Genomic DNA, 26,007 nt, shown 5'->3' with positions numbered 1-26,007 from the left:
GTTCTGTCTGCTATATACCTCTGAAACTTACAAACAATTTATCTGTTTCCAATACACAAATGGACAGGTACAGGATAAATATTTTCATTACAATAAGGAGAAATTATGAAGGAAACATGAGTCATGTGTCCTCTACAGTAAGTAAACCTGTAGGGCATCCTCCATTCCATTTCATTTGAAGTTATTCTTATGATGGTTTCTCCTCTTTGGGGCCATAAGAGGACCCACTATTTCCACAGTCTTGCCCAAAGGCCATTTTCTTGGTTCCACCCTCATCAAGCATTTAGGTGTCAACCAAGCTTTAGACTTCTCCTTTCAAGAGTGTTGGGATGATTGCCACACCGACCTAATGTTTGGGTTAGTGTCTTAAACCCCTAGTACAGTGATGTGGAGACAATATTCCCCCTAAATTTTGGCATAGAAACTCAACCCTCTCTGAGCAATGACTTGACCACTTGGCCTTCCCTAATCCCTCTCAGACCTGTGGGGTGCTGGCCTTAACTGTCCTAATCACTGGGAATGTGCTCCACACTCTCTGAACCCTGGGGCAGCAAAACTCTCCCAGGACATCAGAGTCAAATAAAACCTTCTTCAACTGCTGGGCAAGCTCTTATTTTGAAAATGTTACATTAAAAAATATGAGGTCCCCAAATACCTCCAATGCCTCCCACATCAACAACCTCTTTCATCATCATGATACATTCATTGCATTTGGTGACTACATTTTGGAGCACTGCTGCACCATATGCATAGCAGTTTACATTGTAATTTACACTCTCCCCCAGTCCTCCCAGTGGGCTATGGCAGGACATACAATGTTCAGCATCTGTCCCTGTAGTACCACCCAGGACAACTCCAAATCCTGAAAATGCCCCCCCATAATATCTCTTCTTTCCTCTTCCTACCCTCAGCAGCTACTGTGGCCACTTTTTCCACATCAATGCTACAATTTCTTCGATTACTAATCACAATAATTCCATAGAAGAATATCAATAGGTCCACTCTAATCCATGCTCTATTCCTCCATCCAATGGACCCTGGAATGGCTATGTCCACTCCCTCTCTATAACAAATGGGGGCTTAGATTCCACATGGATGATGGATGCAATTCTCCTGCTTGCAGCTGTAGGCACTCTTTGCTCCACGGTGTGGTGGTTGACCTTCTTCACATCCCTGTTAGCTGACCAGGGTAAATCCAATAATCCAGATGGCAGGATTTGCAAGTTTGCTGAGGCTCAGGGTCTGGCTGTCAACTGGACAGTCCAGAGATTCAGGTCTCCTGAGTATATACCAACCACAGCACCAACCACAGTTCCAGTAAAAGTAACGGAAGAGGTATGTGTAGAAAGGTCATATCTGAGCCAAACTCCCTCTCACCCAGGAAAACAAACCAAAGTTGACAGCACTGAACTCCAGAGCCATCTGCCATGACTGTAGAACCTTTGGGTCTCTGTAGCCCTCAGGAGAACCAGTACCTGGGCTTATATCTACTTTGGCTTTCTCTAGGACTCTGCTGGCATGTGCATAAGCATTACCTCTCTGAAGCCCTCCTGACTTTTTTGGAGACTCACAGCCATATAAAATCATTTGTCCTTTTCCTTTCCCCCTTTTATCCAAGTCATAAAGCAGTTTTAAATTCCTGATATTACTTATAGGCTGAGATATTCTGCTGGTCAGAGTTGACCCTTTTACTCAGGGTCTTTTCCTAGTTACATTAGCAGCTGGTGCTTGCTAGTAATCCCTCAGTGCCAGGGAGGCTCATCTCCAGGAGTCATGTCCCATGCTGGTGGAAAGGCAATGCATCTACATGCTGAGTTTGGCTTAGAGAGTGGCCACATTTGAGCAACATGGAGGCTCTCAGGAGGTAACTCTAAGGCACCCTGCAGCTCTAGGCCTAGTTCATATTTCAGGCACACAGGCTCATAATTGTAGCCATCAGTTTTAAGGGCTCATTATTGGACCATCCATCTTTAATGGTATTTGCCTTTGCATTTGGGGGATTGTTGCAATTCCATTGGGGAATGTGATAGATCTCCCCTGGCTAGGAACTCAGCCCTTCCTCATTGTCATTTTTAACTGAAACCCCTATAAAAATATCCAAGCACTTTTATGTACCCTCTATACATGCCCTGGAGAACTTCCTCCCAACCATGTGTCCCCTATCAATAACATCCCTACCTGTGGACCTCCACTGCCATAGCTGAAACTCTCTGTGGTCTGAAACTTCTTTAAAAATGAAGTGTAATATAATGCCAGGTTCCATTAATAATAAAATGGAATATAGTGATGGGTTTAAAGGTTAGTTATAGAATACAGAGTAATTTACAAAAATTAAATAAAGAGAGGCAGGGCAATTGGCATCTAAGTGTGTGCACCTCATAATCTCTCCTGCAGTAGAAGCAGCTGAGTAGGTTCTGAGTCCTGCTGGATGGGGCTGTTTCAGGGGCTTGCAGGGCAGGAGGTGTCTGGATGTCGATTTGGTGAGGCAGTACAGAAGAGATTCTTGCAAGAGGTAGAATTTTGGGTTTCTGATATGGAGGTCAGAAGTTGTGGGTAGGACCCCTCCCCTAGGGCTGACAGCGAGCCCCAGTGATCCCTGAAAACTTTGCTGTGCTGCAGTGTTTCCAAACCCTGTGTTTACCAAAAGCATGGTTCCCAGGTCTGTTTCCCCTAAACCCTGGTAGCCCACATTCCAGAGACTCACATACCTTGAGTCTGCAATATCACAGGCTTCCAATTCCTAAATCTACCACATCCTGAGGTCCATCTGAAGTCCGTGATTACCATAGCCCTCTGCATTTTTTGTTTGTGTTTTTCTTCTTCAAGCTTAGAGGCACATACCAGCTAACTTGGGGAGAGTCTGGGAAGAAAGGAGAAGGAAATCTGCTGTGAAAGCCAAATTTACCTAAATGTCCTGGGATAGGAAACTTGGTCTGGGAGAACGTGAGTCAGAAAATCAATTAGACCTCTGCTAGCACACCTAAGGTGGAGGAACTGTAGGATAGCCGTGCTATCCAAGCTTCCAATAGCATATTTGGGGTTTCTGATGAGGTATAGGTGCCTGGACATAGTCTTTGTCTTCCATGTTGAGTTGGTTAAACAAGGATCCTCTTGTGTCTCGTACTGGACCTCTCAGGCAGCTTTCCTGCTGCCCTGGGAGAGAGAGAAGTGAGGAAGGGAGAAAGGGGGAATTTCAGATCCCTACGCATTGTATTTAATTGCAAAGAGGATTCCTAGCTTGAAACTTTGATTTTTTTTTTTTTTTGTCGTGGTTGCTACTGTTGCATTGTCTTCTGGTCTTTTCCCCCATTTCCCCCCATTTTATCCCCCAAGGTCCTTTTTCATTTATTTAGTTTTTTTTTTCTCTTATTCTTTTTCTTGCTTGTTTCCATCCCCTTTCTTTGCCCCCCACTTTTTCTCTTCTCTTTTTTCTTTTCTCTCTTTTTTTTTATTTTTTATTGTATTTTCTTTATATAATACATGCTGCAGGGAGCACTTCAAATTTCTGTTTCCTCATCCTCCATTGCCTCTTCTCTGTGTGTACTGATTTTGGCCTCCTACACTGTCCCCTTTCCCATATATCTTTCTATCCTCCATCATCTCCTGTTTCTCTTACATTCCACCTACCTTTCTTTGGCCCCTAAATTGTCTGACTTTTTATTTCTAATACCTTTGTTCTGTTTTCTGTCTTTTATCCACTTTTGATATTATTGTCTTTCTTTTCTCTTTCTAAAAACAACAAATGTTCTAGATCACAGTAAATCATATGTACAATATATGGTACTCATACATATCCAACATCAAGCACTTTGTCACCTCCCCAGACATGATTTTTTTTACATGTTCTTATCATATTTGCTACAGCTGATGTACAGATATTGAAACAATAGCTTTCAAACATGGTTCCATTTTTGTTTACATTATGATTTATATTTTAGGTTATGGAATTTTCTAAATTTTAATTCTCTTATGTTTTACATTATGGTTTACATTTTAGCCTATAGAATTTTATACATTTTTGGCGTAATTTAACATATCCTGTGTCTGCCATTGCATGATGTTGTGGAACACTTTCATTGCCCTACAGTTACCCTAATTCCATATATTCAACACCACTCTCCCCCTTCCCTCAGGGCCCACAGTGACAGTCTTCATTACTTGAAGGACCATATGTTGAGATGCTGCACCAATGTTGAGTGCTTGACATGACTGACTGCCCTAACTCACTGGGAGCCACCAATTCTCTCAAGAGATACAATTCCTTCTGTTTGAGAACAGCAGTCCTCCTGAGGATAGTGAGTGTACCTTCACTTTCATTGTATGGGTCTCCAACCAATGATATAATGCTCTATGACAAAATTAGCACTCACACGCCCTAGAAGCTTTTCCTGTGTCAGATGCCCCCCTTAAGCATTTTAAACAGGTAACCTTCCCTATTATATATTCTAAAGAGTTTAGTGCACATTATAATACAACCACATACCTGACAATCTCCTTTGTTGAAATGTGCCCCCACCCTCCCCCAGCCATCTGACCCTTCTGTCTATCCCTTGCCACCCTAAAGCTCACAAAGCCCCTTCCAAAGTATTCCTATGCCCCCATTTTTTCCTTCCCTGTACACAAACTTATCTCTGACTTATAGATTTCACCGATGTAGGTGTCAACTTGCAACCGTCCTCTACTGCCCAAATTTCTTTAAGCCTCTCATCCAGTCTCACACTCTCTGAGACAGCCCGGTTTACTTATTTTATATCAGAGAGGTCATGTAGTATTTGTCCTTCAATGCTTCGGTTGCTTCCTTCAACATAAAGTTCTCATGATTCATCCAAGTTATGATATGTGTTTGTACTGTGATGGTTCTTATAGCTGAGTATTATTGCATTGTACGTATAAACCACATTTTAAAAATCCATCTATTTGTTGATGGGCATTTGGGTTGATTCCAACTTTTGGCAATAGTGAATAGTGCTACTGTGAACATTGGTGTGCCTACATCAGTTTGTGTCCTTGTTTTCAGTTCTACTGGGTATATACTCAGCAGTGGAATCACTGGGTCATATGGAAAATCTAGAGCTAGTTTTTGAGAAACCACCAAACTGCCCTCCAGAATGGCCAGATCCTTCTGCCTGCCCACCAGCAGTGGATGAATGTCCCCATTCCTCCATAACCTCTTCAGCACTTGTAGTCTTCAAGTTTTTTGATAGCTGCCAGGCTTATGGGAGTAAGGTGGCATCTATTGTTGTTTTGATTTGCATTTCCATATTAGGTTGTGATTCAGGGCACTTTTTCATGTGCTTTTTATACATTTATATATCTTCTTTGGAGGAGTGTCTGTTCAAATCTTTTCCCCATTTTTAAAATGGGCTGTTAGTCTTTTAATTTTCAAGATGCTGGAGTTCTTTATGTATGCAGGATATCAGTCTCCTTTCAGATATATGGTTACCAAATATTTTCTCATTGTGTAAGCTCTCTTTTCACTTTCTTGACAAACTCCTCGAGGTGCATAATACTTTAGTTTGAGGAAGTCCCATTTATCTATTTGTTCTTTTTCTGCTCACGCCTTTGGTGTGAATTTCTTGAAGTCATTTCCTATTAAAAGGTCCTGTAGATGGTTCCCTACATTGCATTTCAAAGTATTTATGGTCTTGGCTCTTATGTGAAGTCTTTGATTCATCTTGAAATGATTTTTGTATAGGTGTGAGTTGACAATCCCCTTTCATTCTTTTACATATGGGTATCCAGTTCTCCAGTCACCATTTGTTGAGGAGGCCATTATCTCCCAGTTGGGAGGGTTTGGTGGCCTTGTCAATAACTATATGGCTGTATAAATGGAGATCTATATCAAAAATCTCAATTTGGTTCCATTGGTCAGTGTGTCTCTCCTTGTGCCAATACCATGTTGTTTTCACTACTGTAGCTTTGTAGTATGTTTTGAAGTCAGGCAGTGTGATTCCTCTAATTTCATTTTCCTTTTTCAATGTGTGTTTGGATATTTGGGGCCTCTTTCCTTTCCAAATAAATTTCATAGCTAGTTTTTCTAATTCATCAAAGAATGTGTGTTGATTTTTATTGGGATTGCATTGAATGTGTAGATCAGTTTTGGTAGGATAGACATCTTAATAACATTTAGTCTTCCTATCCATGAAGAGGGAATATTCTTCCATTTACTTAGGTCTTCTTTAATTTTCTTGAACAGTGTTGTGTAGTTCTTGGTGTATAATGTTTTTACATATTTAGTTAAATTTATTCCTAGGTATTTGATTTTTTTTATTTACTATTGTAAATGGTATTTGTTTCTTGATTTCCTCCTGAACTTGCTCAATATTGGTGTACAGAAATGCTACTGATTTTTGTGCATTGATCTTATAACCTGCAACTTTACTAAAATCATTTATGAATTCTAGAAGCTTTCTTGTAGACTTCTCAGGGTTTTCTAAGTATAGGATGATTTCATCTACAAATAGTGAAATTTTCATTTCTTCTTTTCCAATTTGGATGCCTTTTATGTCTGATTCTAGCCTCAGTGCTCAAGCAAGTGCTTCTAAGACTATAGTAAATAGAAGGGGTAATAGTGTACCTCCTTGTCTTGTTCCTGATCTTAGAGGGAAAGATTTTAGGATTTCACCATTGTAAATGATGTTAGCTGTGGGTTTTTCATATATACTCTTTATCATGTTCAGAAGTTTCCTTCTATTTCAATCTTTTGCAGGATTTTTATAAAGAAAGTGTGCTGTATTTTGTCAAATGCTTTTTTCTACATCTATAGATATGATCATGTGATTTTCCCTTTATTCTGTTTATATGGTGTATTACATTAATTGATTTTCTTATGGTATACCATCCATGGATATCAGGAATGAATCCCAATTGGTCATGGTGTATAATTCATTTAATGTGTTGTTGAATATGATAGCAAGTATTTGTTGAGGATTTTCACATCTAGGTTCATTAGAGAGATTGGTCCATAATTTTCCTTTCTTGTGGTGTCTTTGTTTGGCTTTGATAGTAGAGTAATGTTGGCATTAGAATGAGTTAAACAATGTTCCTTCTGTTTCAATTTTTTGGATGAATTTAAGTAAGATTGGTGCTAGTTCTTTCCAGAATGTTTGGTCAAATTCACCAGTGAAACCATATGGGCCAGAGCTTTTCTTAGTTGGGAGGTTTTTAATAACTGATTCTATCTATTTACTTGTGATTGGTTTGTTGAGATCATCGATTTCTTCTCTCATCAATGTAGGTTGCTTATGTGATTCTAGGAATTTGTCCATTTCCTCTAAATTGTTCTTCTTGTTGGAATACAGTTTTTCAAAGTATCCTCTTATGAGTCTTTATTTTTGTGAAGTCAGAGGTGATGTCTCCTTTCTCATTTTGTTTATTTGCATCTTTTCTCTTTTTTTTCTTTTTTAGTCTAGCTAAGTATTTGTCAATTTTTTTCAATCTTCTCAAATAAGCAGCTCTTGGTTCTGTTCATTTTTTCAAGTGCTTTCTGATCTTCTATTTCATTTTGTTCAGCTCTGTTCCTTGTTATTTCTTTCTTTCTTTTTCCTTTGTGTTTAGTTTCTTGTTTTTTTTTTCTATTTCCTCCAAGTGTGCAGTTATTTCTTCAATTTTAGCTCTTTTTTATTTTGCAATATATGAATTTATGACTAGAAATTTCTCTCTCAGTACTGTTTTTGCTGCATCCCTTCAATTTTGATAGGTTGTGTTATCATTTTCATTTGTTTCAAGGTATTTATTAATTTCTTTGTGATTACCTCCTTGACCCACTGTTTTTCTAAGTGTGTGTTGTTTAACTTCCATATCTTCATGCCAAATCTGGGTCTCTGGCCTTTGCAGATTTCCAGCTTCATTTCACTGAGGTCAGAGAAATTATTTTGTATGATTTTGATCTCTCCGAACTCATTGAGACTTTTTCTGTGTCCTAAGATGTGGTCAATCTTTCAGAATGATCCATGTGCACTTGAGAAGAATGTATATATTCTGTATTTGGGTTTAATGTTCTGTATGTCTATTAGGTCCAGCTCCTCTAAAGTATTGCTCGAAGTCTTTGTTTCTTTATTGATTCTCTTTTGAGATGTACTGTGCATAGTCAATAGTGGTGTATTAAAATTCCCCAGTATAACTGTAGAGACATCTATTTCTTCACTTAGTTTTTCCAGTGTTTGCCTCATGTATTTGGAGGCACCCTTGTTAGGAGTGTAAATGTTTATGATTATTCTTTCTCTCTTGAAAGATTATCATTTTCACTAATATGTAGTGTCCCTCTTTGTCTCTCTCAGGTGTTTTTCATTTAAAGTCTATTTTGCCTGATATTAATATAGCTACTTCTGCCCTTTTTTAGTTTTTGTTTGCTTGTAAGATTGTTTTCCAGTCATTCATTTTCAACCTCCTTGAATCCCTGGGTCTAAGATGTTTCTGGTAGACAGTATATAGATGGGTTGTATTTCCTTATCCAATCTTCCTGTCTGAGTCTCTTGATATGTGAATTTAATCCATTGACATTTAGTGTTATTACTTTCAAGGAATTACTTATATTAGCCATATTTTCTTTGGATTTGGTTTGTCATATTTGGTTTGTTTTTTTCTCTATTGTCATTTTGTTCTTCCACTTTCCTGCAACTCTGTCTCTCTTGTTTGTTTTTTTTTTGTGTTTGTTTTTTTCCTGCGGAGCTGCCTTTAATTTTTCTTGAAGGGGAGGTTTCTTGTTGGCATACTCTTTCAGTTTCTGTTTATCTGTGAATATTTTGAGCTCTCCAACGTTTTTGAAGGCTAGCTTTGCTGGGTAGAGTATTCTTGGTTGGAAATTTTTTCTTTTAGTACCTTGACTATGTCAGACCACTGCCTTCTTGCCTCCATGGTTTCAGATGAGAAATCAGCACTTACTCTTATCGAGCCTCCTTTGTATGTGATAGTTCTCTTTTCCCTTGTTGTTGTTACTATTTTCTCTTTTCTTGAGCATTAGATAATTTGATAATTATATGTCCTCATGTAGGCCTGTTGGAATTTATGCTCTTTGGGGTGCATTGTGCTTCTTGGACAGGTATATCCATCTCCTTCAATTGGTTTGGGTATTTCAGCCTTTATTTCCTTCAACTACCTATCTGTTCCCTCTCCCCTCTCTTCTCCTTCTGGGATGCTTATAATGCATATGTTTGTGCATTTTTGCATGGTCATTAAGGTCATTACATCGCAGCTGGATTTTTTCTATCTTTTTATCAATCAGTTCTACTATCTGTTTGATTTCAGATGTACTGTCTTCCACATCATTAATTCTCTCATTTGCCTCTTCATGCTGCTGTTATTTGCTGAGTGTACTTTTTTCCTTGAATTGTGCTGTTCATCACCATCATATCTGTTATCTTTTTGTGTATGATTGCAATTTTTTTTGTATTCTCTCTGTTTTCTTCATATTCTTAATCTCTTCCTTCACTTCTTCAAATTGGTCCCTAATATATGTTTTGAGATCTTCAATTACTTGTTCAATGTTCCACTTCTCTTCCTGGTTTTTAGTTTGTTCATTGGTTTGGGTCATGTTTTCCTGAATATTTTTTGACTGTAGTTTCTTCTTGTTGTTTGACCATCATTTTATCTTGGTGGGTTTAATCTGTTGGTTAGCTTCTTTGTCTCATTTGGGGTTTAATTAGTTTTTGTTTTTGCACTCATGTTAAGTGTTCTCTTTGTAACTTTATTCTTATTCTAGTTCCTTGTTGTTGGCTAAGTTCACTTTAGCAAGCAGTACTTCTGTCACAGTCTCTCCAAATTGATGTCCATACTGCTCCTGCCTTGCAAGCCCCCAAAACAGCCCACTTTGGCAAGATTCCAACCTTACTTAGCTGATTCAATCAGGAGAGATTGTAATGAGCACTCACTCAGATATCATCTTGCCCTGCCTCACCCCCTGAAATGAAGTCTTAATTCCAGATCTCAGCTTCCACGGTTTTCCTCTTAAAGCTGTTTCTCCTTCAATCTTTCCATTCCATATCCTTTTTATTCCAGGCTGAAAGTGGTTTTGTTCATATAGCTCTCTTAAAATGTCTGTTGGTTTAGCATGCAGGAAGCAGGGGTCCAAACCATCAGACAGCGAGACTTTCCACAAATCTTACTAATATAATTGCATCTTTGATCTTGATCTACAAGTTCCAAGTTTAGTTAAGTCCTTAAACAGGGCACTCTCATCTTGGAGCTTGATTTCCAGAGGCTTGGAAATTCCAGAATCAATTTGTTTTCTTTGTCCCTGTCAGTTCAGTCCTCAGCTTATCTCTCTTGTCTAGCATTTTGCTAAAAGCTGCAAGCAGAAACCAATTTGCATTCTCCAGGTTTACTTTGGAAATTTCATCACTTTAATGCATAGGTTCACCATTTTCAAATTCTGACTTCCAGGAGTTAATTAGCAGGAGTTAATCTTGCTACATTCTCTGCAACTTTAAACCATGGATTGCCTTTCCAATAATAATTTCATCATTTACTTCTAAGGCATCAAAAAAAGTCTCTTTTGCATCCATATTGCTATCAGCAGTGTCTTCAAAACAATCTAGGCCTTTTCAATCAAGCATCTCACAATTCCTCCAAAAAATAACCCTTATCCATTTATAGAAGTATTCCATCATTCTGGTAATTGCAAAAGCACTATTGTACTCCTCAGCATCAAATTCTGTATTAGTCAGCCAAAGGGGTGCTAAAGCAAAATAACAGAAATTGGTTGGTTTTTATTTGGAGTAGAAGCTTATAGATACCAGTCCATAAAGCATAAGTTACTTCCCTCACCAAAGTCTATTTGGAACAAGATGGCTGCCAACATCTGCAAGGGTGTAGGTTTCCTGGGTTCCTATGTTCCTGGGGCTGCTATATTCTGGCTTAAGATTTCTTCCTTCCTGGGCCTGGCCTTCTCTTTCCCCTGCATGCTGAGGGGCCACATCTCAGGGCTTCAGTTTAAGTCTTCTGCATCAAACTCCAAAGTCAAAACTCCAACATCAAAATCCCCCAACTCTGTTCTTTGCCATACCACACTACAAGGTATGGAGACTCAATGCCCTAATCTTATCTGAATCATGACCAGGTACAGATCAGATTAAAAATATAATCCAATATCTATTTTTGAAATTCATCAGAAATACCAAGCTGCTACACCTTCCAATTCTTCTTTATGCTTGGTCAGTGTTTTCTTAATTTCCTTTATCTCTTTAGCTATATATTCATTTATCTCCTTAAATTGTGTTAAGAGATGTATTTGAATATCATTGATTAGTTTATTTAAATTCTATTTCTCAATCAAATTTTAATTTACTCCTTTTATGGAGCCATTTCTTCCAGTTTCCTTCTATGTCCCATAGTATTGTTTGCGTTTGGTTGTTGTTGTTGTTGTTGTTGTTTTGCTTCTTCCCAGGCACTGCTAATCTAGAGTTACACAGAGGGCCAGGTTCACTTTTAGCTTGGATATTATTGGTGATTAACTTTGAGTTGAGGGTCTTCTTTGATACTTGGTTCTAGTTATTCTCAAACTTTAGAATAGCTCCTGTTTAACTGATCAGGATTTTCCAGCTCAACATCTGATTCTTGATCTGGATATGCAGGGCAATTTTAAAGAGCACAGTATTTGTGCAATTTTTTTTCTCCCCCAGAAGAAAGCTTCTTTTTCTCTTCCTTATTCAAAAACTTGACCTGTTCTGTTTTTGTTTTATTTCTATAGATGTTTTACACACTTTTTGTTGACTCTATTTTTTGTCTGGAAAGCAAATTCTGGGAAAATGATCAACCCCACAAAGGGCTTTCCCATATCAGAATTTCCTAGTCAAAACAGGCCCATGATTTAAGATGGGGTGTACAGGCAGAGCAAGATGGCATCTGAGTGAGTGCACCTGCAAAGAAGCAGCTGAGTAGGGTTGGAGTCCTGCTGGACTGGGCTCTTTTGAGTGTTTGCAGGGTAGGAGGTGTCTGTACATTGATTTGGTGGGACAGTGACAGAGGAGATTCTTATAAGAGGTAGAATTTTGGGTCTCTTTCATGGAGATCGGGTTGTGGGTGGGACCCTTCCCCCTGGGGCTGGTGGCCCAGCAGTGGTGATTCCTGGAGGCTTGGCTGTGCTGGGTAGTTCCCAAGCTCTGAACAGGCTGTTTCAGGGTCCTCCAGGGTGGGAGGTGTCTGGAAGTCGATTTGGTGAGACAGTGACAGAGGAGATTCTTGCAAGAGGTGAAATTTGGGTTTCTGACTTGGAGGTCAGAGGTTCTGGCTGGAGCCCCTCCCCCTAGGGCTGGTGGACAGGCTGCAGTGCTCACTGGGATCTTTGTCCTGTGGGGGGTCCCCAAACCCTGAGCGGGCTGTTTCAGGGGCTTGCAGGGTAGGAGGAGTCTGGATGTCAATTTGGTGAGACAGTGACAGAAGAGATTATTGCAAGAGGTGGAACTTTCAATTTCTGATCTGGAGGTCAGTAGTCCTAGGAGAAACCCTTCCACCTGGGGCTGCCAGTCTGCCCAAGGTGGCTCCTGAAGTATTTGTAGTGCAGCAGCACCCCCAGCATGCTGTTTCAGGGGCTTGCAGGGCAGGAGGTGTCTGGATGTCGAGTTGGTGAGAAAGTGACATAAGAGATTCTTGTGAGAGGTGGAATTTTGGATTTCTGACATGGAAGACAGAGTTCCATTCCCTAGGGCTGGAACCCAGCTGTGAGGATCCCTGAAGGCTGTGTTGCACTGCAGTGCTCCCAGGCCCCCTGTTAACCAGATGTGTGGTTCCCAGGACTGTGTCCCCTAAACCCTGATGGCCCACACTCCAGAAACTCACACACCTTGAGTATGCAATAACACAGACTTCTCATCCCTGAATCCACCATACCCTGAGGTCCAGCTGAGGTCCTTGAATACCCTAGCCCTCAGTGTTTGTGTTTTTTTTCCTTTTATCTTTTTTTCCCTCTTGGTTGATAGTATTGAATTATCTCCTGGTATTTTCTCCCATTTTATCCCCCAAGGTCCTTTTTCATTTATTTAGTTTTTTTCCTCCTTTTCTTTCTTTCCTTGTTTCCCTCCCTTTTCTTTGCCCACTACCTTTTTTTCCTCTTTTCTTTTCTCTCTTTTTTCTTCTTATTTTACTTTATTTTACTTATATAATAGGTGCTGCAGGGAGCCCTTCACATTTGCTGTCTTTCCTCATCCTCCATTTCTTCTTTGCTGTGTGAATTAATTTTGGCCACCGACACTATCCCCTTTCCCCCACATCTTACTATCCTCCATCATCCACTGTCTCTCTTACACTCCACCTCCCTTTCTTTGGCCCCCAAATTGTCTGACTTAATTTCTAATACCTTTGTTCTGTTTTCTGTCTTTTATCCACTCTTGATATTATTGTCTTTCTTTTCTCTTTCCCTCTTTCATGAAAACACTGGCTTTTTAATTCATACTGTATTCCTCCCCATATTCAGTTGGCTATCTCATTATAGGTACTCTACTTACTGCTATAACTCTACACAACTTACAGGAGTCTAATATCCATTCTCCCAGATCTCACATTGTTGCTCGGTTAACATTTATTACAAATACTACTTTACACATTTTCTTTCTTACATATTTTGCTTTCCCTGGCCCTAATATTTTCCTTCAAAATGAACTTAGCCAGCAACAAGAAAATAGAGTAAGAAGAACAAAGTGACAAAGAGAAGACATAACACTTATGCAAGAACAACTAATTAATCCCCAAGACTAGACAAAGATGCTAAGGAACTGATTATACCCATCAAGATAAAAAGATGACCAGACAGCAACACAAAACTACAAACCAAACCAATAATCAGGAAAACATGGCTGAATCCAATGAGCCAGACAAAAATCAGGAAGCAGAGCAGAACATCAAACAAGTAAAGATCTCAAAACATATAGTAGACACCAACTTAATGAAGTAAAGGAAGAGATTAACAATATGAAGAAAACACTTGGAAAGGAAATTACAGACATACGAAAAAGATAACAGAAATGATGGGGATGAACACCACAGTTCAAGAAATCAAAAATTCACTCTCAGCAAATAGCAGCAGATTAGAAGAGGCAGAGGAGAGAATTAGCGATGTGGAAGACAGTACATCTGAAATCAAACAGATAGTAGAACTGATCCATAAAAAGATAGAAGAAATCCAGCTAGGACTTAGGGACTTGAAAGACAATGCAAAACACACAAACATGTATTATAGGCATCCCAGAAGTAGAAGAGAAGGGAAAGGGGACAGAAGGGGTGTTGGAGGAAATAATGACCGAAAACTTCCTAAAATCTACTGGGAGAGATGGATGTACATGTCCAGGAAGCACAATGCACCCCAAATATCATAAATCCCAAGACATATCCTTGTCAAATTATCCAATGCTCCAGACAAAGAGAAAATTCTAAAAGCAGAAAAGAAAGCAAAACCACCACATACAAGGGAGGCTCCATAATATTAATTGCTGGCTTCTCATCTGAAACCATGGAGGCAAGAATGCAGTGGTATGATATAGTCAAGGTACTAAAAGAAAAAAATTTCCAACCAAGAATACTCTACCCAGCTAAACTAGCATTCAAAAATGATGGAGAGTTCAAAATATTCACAGATGGACAGAAATTGAAAGAGTTTGACAAAAGGAACCCTTCCCCTCAAGAAATATTAAAGGAGAAGGAAAAAACGAACAAACAAAATATGACAAAACAATTCCAACCAAAATATGGCTAACAATAATTCCTTGAAAGTAATCACACTGAATGTCAATGGATTAAACTCACCTATCGAAAGGGACGGGGCATTGGATAAGGAAATATGACCCATCTATATGCTGTCTACAAGAAACACATCTTAGACCCAGGGATACATGGAGGCTGAAAGTGAATGGTTGGAAAACAATCTTACATGGAAACAATAACCAAAAAAAAAAAAAAAAAGCAGAATTAGCTATATTAATAGCAGACAAAATAGACTTTAAATGTGAAACAATTATGAGAGACAAAGAAGGACACTACATATTAGTGAAAGGGACAATCTCTCAAGAAGAATGAACAATCACAAATATTTATGCTCCTAACAAGGATGCCTCTAAATACGTGAGGCAAACACTGGAAAAACTAAGTGGAAGAATAGATGCCTCTACAATTATAGTGGAGATTTCAATACACTACTATCAACTTTGGACAGAACAACTCAAAGAGAGTCACTAAAGAAACAAAACCTTAGAACAGTATATTGAGGAGCTGGATCTAATAGACATCTACATATCCTTACACCTGAATACTGCAGGATATACATTTTTCTCAAGTGCACATGGTTCATTCTCGAAGATAGACCATATGCGAGGCCACAGAGAAAGGCTTAATGAATTCAGAAAGATCAAAATCATACAAAATAATATCTCTGACCACAGTGGAGTGAAGCTGGAAATCTGCAAGGGCCAGAGGGCCTGATATCACACCAAGATATGGAAATTAAACAGCACACACTTAGAAAAAGAGTGAGACAAGGAGGAAATCTCAAAATAAATTAATAACTACCTTGAAACTAATGAAAACGATAACACAACATACCAAAACTTATGGGATGCAGCAAATGCAGTACTGGGAGGGAAATATATAGCCATAAATTCATAGTCAAAAAAGAAGAAAGAGCAAAAATTGAAGAACTAATTGCACATTTGGAAGAATTAGTAAAAAAAGCAACAAAGTAACCCCACAAGAAGAAGAAAGAAAGAAAGTACAAAGATAAGAGCAGAACTAAATAAATTAGAAAATAAGAGAACACTTGAAAAGATAAACAAAACCAAGAGCTGGTTCTTTGAGAAGATCAATTAAATTGACAAACCCTTAGCTAAACTAACAAAGAAAAAAAGAGAAAAGATGCAAATACACAAAATAAGAAACGAGAAAGGAGATATCACCACTGACACCACAGAAATAAAGACTATCATAAGAGGATACTTTGAAAACTATATTCCAAGAAAAATGACAAATCAGAGGAAATGGGCAAATTCCTAGAAACACATAAGCAGCCTATATTGATGAAAGAAGAAATTGATGATCTCAACAAATGAATCACAAGTAAAGAGATAGAATCAGTCATTAAAAACCTCCCAACTAAGAAGAGCCCAGGGCCAGACGGCTTCACAGGCAAATTCTACAAAACATTCTGGAAAGAACTAACACCAATCCTGCTGAAACTCTTCCAAAAATTGAAACAGAAGGAACATCACATAGCTCATTCTATGATGCCAACATTACCCTAGTACCAAAGCCAAATAAAGACACCACAAGAAAGGAAAATTACAGACCAATTTCTCTAATGAACCTAGATGCAAAAATCCTCAGCAAAATACTTGCTAACCGTATTCAACAACATACTAAATGAATTATACACAGTGGCCAAGTGGGATTCATTCTGGGTATGCAAGGATGGTTCAACATAAGTAAATTAATCAATGTAATACACCATATAAACAGATTGAAGGAAAAAATCACATGATTTTATCTACAGAGGCAGAAAAAGCATTGGACAAAATACAGCACCCTTTCTTGATAAAAACACTCCAGAAGATTGGAATACAAGGAAACTTTTTAAATGTGATAATGAGTATATATGAAAAACCCACAGCTAACATCATTTACAGTGGCAAAATCCTAAAATCCTTCCCTCTAAGATCAGGAACAAGACAAGGATGACCACTATCACCTCTTCTATTTAACATCGTCTTAGAAGTACTTGCTCAAGCACTGAGGCAAGAACCAGATATAAAAGGCATTCAAATTGGAAAGAAGAGTCAAAATTTAATTATTTGCAGATGACATGATCCTATACATAGAAAATCCTGAGAGGTCTACAACAAAGGTTCTAGAACTCATAAATGAGTTTATTAAAGTCACAGGTTATAAGATAAATGAGCAAAAATCCGTAGCATTTCTGTACACCAATAATGAGCAAGCTCAGGAGGAAATCAAGGAACAAAAACCATTAAAATAGTCAGTAAAAAAAATTGAATACTGAGGAATAAATTAAATAAAGTTGTAAAAAACTTATACACAGAAACTACCCAAAACTGTTAAAGGAAATCAAAGAAGACCTAAATAAATAGAAGAATATTCCCTGTTCATGGATACGAAGACTAAATATTATTAAGATGTCTATCCTACCAAAACTGATCTACACATTCAATGCAATCCCAATAAAAATCAACACAGCATTCTTTAAGGAACTAGAAAAACTGGCTATGAAATTTATTTGGTAAAGAAAGAAGCCCTGAATAGTCAAAGACATTTAAAAAGAAAAATGAAATTGGAGGAATCATACTACCTGACTTCAAAAGGTACTACAAAGCTACAGTAGTGAAAACAGCATGGCATTGGCACAAAGAGAGACACACAGACCAATGGAACTGAATTGAGAGTTCTGATACAGGTCCTCATATATATAGTCTTATAATATTCAATAAAGCCACCAAACCCTCTCAGTAGGGAGAGAATGGCCTATTCAACAAATGGTGCCTGCAGAACTGAATATCCACATGTAAAAGAATGAAAGAGGATTATCATCTCACATCTTATACAAAAATCAACTCAATCTGGATCAAAGACCTAAATATAAGAGCCAAGACCATAAAAACTTTGAAAAGCAGTGAAGGGAAGCATATACAAGAACTTGTAATAGGAAATGTCTTCATGAACTTCACACCAAATCACGAGCAGCCAAAGAACAAATAGATAAATGGGACCTCTTCAAAATTAAAGCCTTCTGCACCTCAAAGGGGTTTGTCAGGAAAGTGAAAAAAGAGCCTTCACCTTTGGAGAAAATATTTGGTAACCATATATCTGATAGGTAACTTATAACCTGCATATAAAAAGAACTCCTATATCTTGAAAATAAAAAGATAAACAACCCATTTAAAAATGGGGAAAAGATTTAAACAGACACTTCTCCAAAGAACTAATACAAATGGCTAAAAAGCACATGAAAAAATGCTCCAAATCTCTAGCTATCAGGGAAATCCAAATCCAACTACAATGAGATACCATCTTACTCCCATAAGATTGGCAGCTATTAAAAAAACAGAAGAATACAAATGCTGGAGAGGATGTGGAGGAATGGGAACCCTCATCCACTGCTGGTGGGAATGCAGAAGGATACAGCCATTCTGGAGGAGTTTGGCAGTTTATCAAAAAACTAGCCCTACATTTGCCATATGACCCAGCAGGTCCCCTGCTGGGTACATACCCAGTTGAACTGAAAACAAGGACACAAATCAATATATGCACACCAATGTTCATAGCAGCATTAATCACTATTGCCAAAAGTTGGAATCAACCCAGACACCCATCAACAGACGAGGGGATCAATAAAATATGGTATATACTAAGAATGGAATACTACTTGGCTTTAATAAGAGACTTATAACTTGCATATATAAAGAACTCATATATCTAGAAAACAAAAAGATAAACAACCCATTTAAAAAATGGGAAAAATATTTAAACAGACACTTCTCCAAAGAAGAAATACAAATGGCTAAAATGCACATGAAAAAAATGCTCCAAATCTCCAGCTATCAGGGAAATGCAAATCAAAACTACAATGAGATACCATCTTACTCCCATAAGATTGGCAGCTATGATAAAAAACAGAAGAATACAAATGCTGGAGAGGATGTGAAGAAAGGGGAACACTTATCCACTGCTGGTGGAAATGCAGAAGGATCCAACTATTCTGGAGGACAGTTTGGCGGTTTCTCAAAAAGTAACCATAGATTTGCCATATGACCCAGAAATACCCCTGCTGGATATATACCCATCAGAACTGAAAACAAGGACACAAACCAATATAGGTACACCAATGTTCATAGCAGCATTGTTCACTATCGCCAAAAGTTGGAATCAATCCAAATGTCCATCAACAGACGAGTGGATCAATAAACTGTGGTTTATACACACAATGGAATACTACTCGGCTGTAAGAACAAATACACTACAACCACACGTGATAACATGGATGAACCTTGAGAATCATATGTTGAGTGAAGCAACCCAGGCATTGAAGGACAAATACTACATAACCTCAATGATATGAAATAAGCAAACTGCCTCAGAGAGCTAGAGTCTGGAAAAGAGGCTTACAGGAAATTGGGGGGTGGAGGAAGGATGTGAGTTAACGTCTGCAGGGGTGGAATCTGTGATGAGCTGGTGGTAAATATGAGCACAAAGAAGGGACAAAATGGGGGCAAGGGGTTGCCTTTGGGTGGGGCTTTGTGGGTTTGAGGGGGGCTGGGGATGGGCAGAGGGGTAATATTGTCCAAAAATTGGGGGGAGGGAGGGGCAACATACGAACATGGGAGAGTGTCAGGTATTCATTGAGAACAAAATGTTGAGAAACTCGTATCAAAGTATAAGTAGGAGGGTTACCTGTTTAGGATGCTCAGGGGGTATGGTCTGATGTGGACGGACTCCGGGGGAATAGCTGAAGACTCATTTTGCCAAGATGGGTTGTACCATTGGGAAGAAACCCAAGAAGTGAGAGTTGGAGTGGACCCACATACTGGGGAGGACTAAGGCCATCAAATAGAGAGAACTGTATCTCTCGTGAGAAAGGATGGCTCCCAGGGCATTAGGGCAGTTGAGAAAGTCAGGCCCTGAATACTGCAGCAAGTATCTCTGGACATGGCTTCTTGGGAAATGGAGAGTGGCTGGCGTTGTGGGCCCCAAGAGGAGGGCAAAATGGATGTGGAATGGATGGAACCAAGGTAAATATGGGGGCAAGAGAGGAGTTTTGTGAGAGTACATGAGAATGAATATAAAACATGTAATATTACACCAAAAACATATAGGGGACGACAGACAAATAATGTAAACCATAAGGCAAAACATAGGATAACTAAAAAATTTAGAAAACCGTACAACCTAAAGTATGGACCACATAATAAGCACAGATGTCACCTTGTTTGAAAGCTATTGTTTCAGAATCTGTACATCAGTTTCAGGAAATATGATATCAATAAGTTAAAAGATTATCACTGTGGAAGGGAAAAGGTTTTATGGTGGATCTGGGGAAGTACTGTATATTGTATATATGAATTTTGGTGATCTAAGACTCTTGTGAAGCTGACATTATGTTGGGATTCACTTGACAGAAAGTTTTGTATCACAGAGTGGTTCAACAATGGCAGTGGAGGAATACTGATACAGGATGTTATTGAGAGGATATACATGGTTGACAGGGAGTTATACATGGCATATGCCCAGGGTATATAGTAATGTCTAGATATACTCATAGTGGAAACAATTAAAAACAACAGCTGGGGGGATACTGGGCTCCTGGCCGGGGGATCACTGTCATGGACCCTGGGGGAGCAGCGGCAGTCCCCCAGGTGCAACGGCAAGAACCAGGAAGGAAGGAGGGCCCAACAGTGGGCTCCTGATACCAATGGCTATGCTTTTGAGCCTATACACCTGCAATAAGAACAAGGCCTAAAGTAGCACTGTGCCTGGGAGTTTCCTCCTGACAGCCTTCATGTTACTAAAATGTGGCCACTCTCACAGCCAAACACAGCATGTAGATGCAGTGCATTCCCCCCAGCATGGGACATGACACCCGGGGATGAGCCTCCCTGGCACCGAGGGATCACTACCACATACCAGCTGAAGATGCAACTAGAAAATGACCTTGAATTAAAGGTTCAATACGGATCAGCAGAGTATCCCTGTCTACATATAATAACATGACTTCAAAATGCTGTTTGACCTAATGTAAGGGGGAAATGGAAAGGAGAAATGAGATTATAAGGCTATGAGTCTGTAAAAAAGAGTCTGGAGGTTGTCAGAAGGAATGCCCTTATGCACAACTGAGCAGAGTCTCAGAGACAGATAAAGTAGATACAACCCCAGAGAGTGGTCCTTTTGAGGGCTAAAGAGACCCACAGGTTCTATGGTCATGGCAGATGGGGTTCACTGCCATGCCAGTTGGCCCTTCTTTGGAGCTGGTGTTTCTGCATGATGGAATTGGACTCAGAGGGGATCTCTTTTCACAAGACTTTCATGCTACTTTATTGGAATTGTAGTTGGTGCTGGGGTTTAAGATATATTTAGGGGATTTGAATCTCTGGACTGATAATAGAACACCCAGGCCCAGAGCCTCAACAGACTTCAGCTCCTACACTTTGATTTATTGGACTTACCCCACTCAGCTAACATGGAGTTGAAGAAGGTCAACCACCACACCATGGAGCCTAGAGTGTCTACAACTGAAAGCAGGAGGAGTGCATGCAGTATCCATGTGGAATCTAAGCCCCCACTTGACATAGATATGCAATGGACACAACCAATCCAATGTCCACAGAGAAAATGTGGAATGGGTGTGGGGAAGGGTAGCCATGGTGGCTGCTGGGTTTGGGGAATGGGAGGAAGAGATGAGATGTGGAGGCGTTTTCGGGACGTGGTGTTGTCCTGGGTGGTGCTCCACGGACAATTACGGGACATTGTAGATCCCCCCAGGGCCCACTGGATGGAACGTGGGAGAGTGTGGGCTATGATGTGGACTACTGACTATGGGGTGCAGTGATGCTCAGAGATGTACTTACCAGGTGCTATGGATGTGTCACAATGATGGGAGAGAGTGTTGCTGTGGGGGGAGTGGGGGGTGGGGGCAGTGGGGTTGAATGGGACCTCATATTTTTTAATGTAATTTTTAAAAATAAATAAATAATTAAAAAAAAAGAAAAATACACTAAAAATACATGTGATAACATGGATGAATTTTTTTTCCAAATCTCAATTTATTCATTTTTTAAAAGATATTACATTTAAAAAAATGAGGTCCCCATTAGACCCCACCACCCCAACACCAGCACTTCCCCCACAGTAACATTCTCCCCCATCATCATGTCGCATCCATTGCATCTGGTGAGTACATCTCCAGGCATCACTGCACCCCATGTCCAGTGTTCCACACCATAGCCCACACTTTCCCTCGTTCCATCTAGTGGGCCATGGGAGGACATACAACATCCGGTAATTGTCCCTGGGGCACCACCTAGGACAACTCCAAGTCCCGAAAATACCTCCACATCTCTTCTCTTCCTCCCCTTCCCTGCACCCAGCAGCCATCATGACCACTTTTTCCACATCAGTGCCACATTTTCTCGATTATTAACCACAATAGTTCATGAGTAGAATAGCATTAAGTCCACTTTGATCCTTACTCTATTCCTCCTTCCTGTGGACCTTGGCTTGGTTGTGTCCATTCCACATCTATGTCAAGAGGGGGTTTAGATTCCACATGGATAATGGATGCAACCCTCCTGCTTTCAGTTGTAGGCACTCTAGGCTCCATGGTGTGGTGGTTGACATTCTTCAACTCCATGTTAGCTGAGTGGAGTAGGTCTAATAAATCAGAGTGTAGGAGCTGAAGTCTGTTGAGGCTCAGGGCCTGGCTATTGTATTGTCAGTCCAGAGATTCAAATCCCCTAGATATATCTTAAACCCCAGCACCAACTACAATTCCAGTAAAGTATCATGAAAGTCTTGTGAAAAGAGATCCCATCTGTGTCCAGCTCCATCATGCAGAAACACCAGCTCCAAAGAAGGGCCAACTGGCATGGCAGTGAACCCCATCTACCATGACCATAGAACCTGTGGGTCTCTTTAGCCCTCAAAAGGACCACTCTCTGGGGTTGTATCTACTTTATCTGTCTCTGAGACTCTGCTCAGGTGTGCATAAGGGCAATCCTTCTGACAACCTCCAGACTCTTTTTTTAGAGACTCATAGCCCTATAAACTCATTTGTCCTTTCCATTTCCCCCTTAATTTAGGTGAAACAGCATTTTTAACTCCTGCTATTATATGTAGACAGGGATATTCTGCTGGTCCACGTTGAACCTTTAATTCAAGGTCAGTTTCTAATTACATCATCAGCTGGTACTTCGTAGTGATCCCTCGGTGCCAGGGAGGCTCATCCCTGGGTGTAACATGGATGAATCTTGAGAACATTTTGTTGAATGAAGCAACCCAGGCATTGAAGGACATATACTACATGACCTCAATGATATGAAATAAGTAAACCAAGCTCCCTCTGAGAGCTAGAGACTGGATGATAGACTTTCAGGAAATTGGGGGGCAGAGGAACTATGTAAGCTGACACTTATATGGGTGAATTCTATGATAAGCTGGAGGTAAGTATTTGTACAAGGAAGGGACAAAACAGGGGCATAGGGTTACCTTTGGGTGGGGCTTTGCTGGCTTGAGGGGGCTAGGAATGGGAGGATGGGTAATATTGCCCAAGAAAGTAGGGGGAGTGGGAGGCAACATAGGAACATAGGGGATTGTCAGGTATTCGGTTGAGAGTATAATGCTGAGGAAACTTTTTCAAAAATATAATAAGGAAAGTTACCTGTTTAAGATGCTTAAAGGGGATAATCTGATGCAGGACAGGCTCCTAGGGAATATGTGAATGCCCATTTTGCCATAGTGGGTTATGTCATTAGATAGAGACCTATATAATGAGAGTGAAGGTATACCCACATCCTGGGGAGAACTGATGCCCTCAAATAGAGGGAATTGTATCTCTCAAGAGAAATGGTGGCTCCCAGTGCATTAGGGCAGTTGAGCATGTCAAGCCCTCAACACTGTTGCAAGTATCTCTGAACATGGCCCTTCAAGCAATGAAGATTGTCTGTGTCTGTGGGCCCTAAGGGGAGGGGGAAGAGGTATTGAATAGATGGAACCAATGTAACTGTGTGGGCAATAGAAGGGTTTCACAAGAGTACGCAAGGATGAATATAAGAGATGTAAAATAACACCAAAAGTATATAGGAGGTGATAGGCTAAAATGTAAAGCATAATATAAAACATAAGGTAACTAAAAATTTAGAAAATTGCATAGTCTAAAATATAAACCACAATGTAAACACAAATGTTACATTGTTTGAAAGCTATTGTCTCAATATCTCTACATTAGTTTCAGTAAATATAGTATGAGTATGTGCGGTCACCCCTCGGGCTGAAGCGTGGTTTGCTGGCCTGGCCGGGGAGCGGCCGCAGTAGGCCAAGCCGCTGCCCCCATAATAGGGTGGCTGGTCGAACTCATCACCACCCCTGAAGGAAGCTCGGCATGGGCGCAGAGTGCCCTCGGGTCTCCCCTTCTCGGCAGCCATGCTTCCGCGGCCGCCCCTCCTCCCGGATAGCGCCACACGATGCCTTCTTTCTCCCTGCACAGGCGCAGGGCGGAAAATTCCAGTCTGCCCTTTTCCCCTCCCCCGACAGTAGCAACAGCCAGGTGTGGGCGGGAAACTCCAGTCTGCCCTCCACCCCAGCAACAGCAGCCACCAATCCCTAAACCCTGCCCCTTCCCCCAGCAACAGCGACAGCCAATCCCTAACCACCACCCCTCCCCCGTCCAGTACCGCCCACTGACCTTTCACCGGCAACCAATCAGAACAGGGCGTGGCTTCGACCAATCAGCCTTCCCCAGCCCCTATAAAACTGTTGCCTCTCCCTCAATAAAGGTGGACTTGCGTGTTTACCTTGTCTCCACGGTAGTTCTTCTGCCGTGCGCCCTCCAGTCCTGAGAGCCCCCTACAAGGGCCTGGCCTCCCTTGTCCCCAGTTCGTCGCCTGCTCCTCTGGGTGACCCCTTGGTCGCCTGCTTCTCCGGGTGACCCCTTCGTCACCGGCTTCTGCGGGCGACCCCTTCGTCACCTGCTTCTCCGGGCGACCCCTTCGTCGCCGGCTTCGCCGGGCGACCCCGTCAGCTGAACCGCGCAACCCCTTGTGAGACCGATCCCTCGTCTGCTGCTGGACCGACCCCTCGTCCCAAGTGGGACCGACCCCTCGTCCCAAGTGGGACCGACCCCTCGTCCAGAGCTGGACTGACCCCTCGTCCGCAGCCAGACCCCACCTCTACCGACCGAGAAGCCGCCGCAAGTATGTAAAAAGATTATTGCTGTGGAAGGGAAATGGTTTTATGTTGGATATATGAGAGTACTGTATATTGTATACATGAGTTACTGTGATCTAAAACTCTTGTGAAGATAAGCTTAATATTTAGAAAAAAGAAAAGAAAAAGATTGGTTGTAGACACTGAGGAAAAGATGAAAGTAGTTGCCTTGCCAATTTGCATACAGGGCAACACTTATTGCAGTGATGGAAGGCAAAACATTAAAACAAAGCTTTTGCATTTAAAAATTTTTTGATACCCCAATTTATTTTTATGATAAATTTTCAAAGTTAATATGTATTCTATATCTAACCTTTAAACTCATTTCTATATTCCATTTTACTCTTAATGGAGTATACTGGCAATATATTGGCCTTCACTTTTCAGGAAGTTTTGGATCACAGAGAGGTTCAACAATGGCAGCAGAGGAATACTGGTGTGGGATGTTATTGACAGTGGACACATGGTTGGCAGGGAGTTCTACAGGGCATATACCCAGGGTACATAAAAATGTTTGGATATTTTCATAGTGGATACAATTTAAAAAAACTGAGGGAGTGCTGAGTTCCTAGCCAGGGGAGCTCTCTCAGAGTCCCTAAAGGAATAGCAACAATCCCCCAAGTGCAACGGCAAAGACCAAAAAAGAAGAAAAGTCCAACAATGAACACTTGATACTAATGACTATGCTTGTAAGCCTGTGCACCTGAAAGAAGAACAAGACCTAGAGCTGCAGGATGCCTAAGAGTTATTTCCTGAGAGCCTCCGTGTTGCTCAAATGTGGCCAGTCACAAAGCCATACTCAGCATGTAAATGCATTGCCTTCCTCCCGGTGTGGGACATGACTCCTGGGGATTAGCCTCCCTGGCGCCAAAGGATTACTACCATCTACCAGTTGATGACATAACCAGAAAATGACCTTGATTAAAAGGTTCAACTCGGGACAGCACAATAACTCAGTCTATATATAATACTAGGAGTTCAAAATGCTTTTTGACCTGAATGAAGGGGGAAATGGAAAGGACAAATGAGCTTATATGGCTATGAGTCTCCAAAAAGAGCCCAGAGATTTTCAGAGGGGTTGCCCTTATGCACAACTCAACAGAG

Source organism: Dasypus novemcinctus (genome assembly GCF_030445035.2).
Source record: "Dasypus novemcinctus isolate mDasNov1 chromosome Y unlocalized genomic scaffold, mDasNov1.1.hap2 SUPER_Y_unloc_1, whole genome shotgun sequence".
Taxonomy (NCBI): domain Eukaryota; kingdom Metazoa; phylum Chordata; class Mammalia; order Cingulata; family Dasypodidae; genus Dasypus; species Dasypus novemcinctus.
This window is presented reverse-complemented; position numbering follows the sequence as displayed.